This window comes from Sinocyclocheilus anshuiensis, unplaced genomic scaffold (assembly GCF_001515605.1).
Source record: "Sinocyclocheilus anshuiensis isolate Anshui unplaced genomic scaffold, SAMN03320099.WGS_v1.1 scaffold612, whole genome shotgun sequence".
NCBI classification, from domain to species: domain Eukaryota; kingdom Metazoa; phylum Chordata; class Actinopteri; order Cypriniformes; family Cyprinidae; genus Sinocyclocheilus; species Sinocyclocheilus anshuiensis.
The window spans coordinates 178,733-180,990 of NW_015554098.1; positions in this window are offsets into that span (position 1 = coordinate 178,733).

Here is a 2,258-nt window from a genome sequence, read left to right on the forward strand (position 1 = left end):
AAACCATGGTTAATTTGTGGTTACCATGGTTTAACAATAGTAACCATTGTCTTTGGATTTATAGTAAAATCATCGTTAATTTTCGTAAAGGTTGTCTTGCTGTCTGCCCTAGCTCCCCCTAAACCCAGGGGCGATTCTATGATTTTCATTTTAGGGGGGCTCAGCCCCCAATGAGGGTAATAATAAAAAATAATAATAAATATATAAATAAAAAAAATGTTTGACTAATAGGGATGGTTTACTAAACTTATTGCAGTATTCCACTGTATTGCTTAGATAGGTATAACATTTTAGTACTGAATAAGCCTTCCTGATCTCACACACACACCTGTTTACTGTAGTTACAAACACAACATTTTACTGTTTGCTTTTCTAGTACAACCCTCTTTCTTTAGCTCAAGTATGCAAACCTCTTTGCACATGCACTGTAATATGTATTATATTGAAAGTGACATTTTCAAATGAAATCTAGGCGAAATCCCTATGGTACTGTATATATGTATATACAGTATATGTATATATGTATATATATGCATACATATATACTATATTCTTTTCAGACACCAGTTGCTTGTTACATTCAAATTGGTTGTCATAGTAACGACACTAATTTGTGGAGATTCAGCGCATTGAGTTACACAAATCTGAATGCATTATTTGTAAATTGACTGTTAAGATAAACATTTTGCACAATTTAGTATCTGTAATATCATTTGACCGTGCCACTCTTTATCACAACCCTGCTAAAAGTGCCAGTACGTGCGCTCATTGGCGCCCCTTCAGCTGGTGGCGCCCTAGGCGACCGCCTAGCTCGCCTATGCCTAGAAACGGCTCTGAATCTATCGATAAACACACACCTTGCCCTCTGTTTCTCGCTCTGCTTCGCCGCGGTCAGTTTATTGAAGAACACGCTGAAAGACGGGGAGGAGCCGAAGTCTGCCGCTGTATTCATATGAAATTTAAAGGGGACTGAGACGATCACGAATTCATGTTCATGCTATAGCCCCCCTAAAAATGGCCTAGCAACGCCCATGGCTGCTGCCACACAGATCTAAAATAAACATGCGATTTATTTCCCAGCTGTTTACCTTCACAGACATAACCAACTGTTTTTGTAACTCGTGTGTTTTTAATGTAAACTTGTGTGTGAATGAGAACTTAGTTTAGTTCTCACATGCTGTGACAACCGCTTTCTGTCTGTGTGCTTCGGATGTGTGCTCTCAGAAAACCTTATATCAGAAGTTTAAACTCATATGGTTTAAAACGCATGATTTCAGCACGATAAACATGATAATCAGAACCAAAACAGATGCTTTTAGCAGGTCCGAACTGTAATGGCACAGCTCTATTCTGGAAAAGGGGGCGGGGAGCAGCAGCTCATTTGCATTTAAAGAGACAGGCCCGAAAAACAGTGTTTCTGCTTCCACTCAAAATAGGCATTTTCAAAATGTTATAATAAATGATCTGTGGAGTATTTTGAGCTGAAACTCCACAGACACATTCTGGGGATACCAGAGACTTATATTACATATTGTAAAAAGGGGCATAATATGTCTCCTTTAGGTAAACTCAAGTCCCATTGAGTTATTATTCAACTGTCAACAACTGCAATAGACAAACAAATTGTTACTCTTACCCAGTCTTAATAAATCAAGAGTAAACTTTATGGTCAGTTCATTGTTTAGTTTAAAAGTAAATAACTGTAATAATTGCCAATTAATAATAATAATTCAAAATAATATACAGTGTGTATATACATTTTGTATATTGTATATAAATGAAGGGTTACTTGAGCATTACTGATAGGGTTGTCAGGGCATAGGCAAGAAAAGAAAAGAATACATAAGAAAAACACATTAGAAAAAAAATTATTGTAGATGCAGGAAGTGGTTGTACAGTAGCAGATCTCTGTTCATACTAAATACAAGCACAGAAAATAATTGTAGAGTGAATACTGACTTGTGCACCACACACACACACACACACACACACACACACAAGGTAATAAAAAAGAGCCTGCTGGCTGTCCCACTACAATCAATTACTATGCTGAGTTCAATGGAAATGTTTGTGTATGTGCGTATGCAGTAGTACAGAACTGAGTCTATGTGACAGCACCTTCATTCAACCATAACGCCACAGAGCACTCTGCAACCTAATTAAAGAAAGTCTGTGTGTCTGCGAGTGGGGAGGGGAAGAAGCTAAATAGGAAAACAACACAGTAAATGTGCGAAGTTTGTATGAAGAAAGGGTGGTAT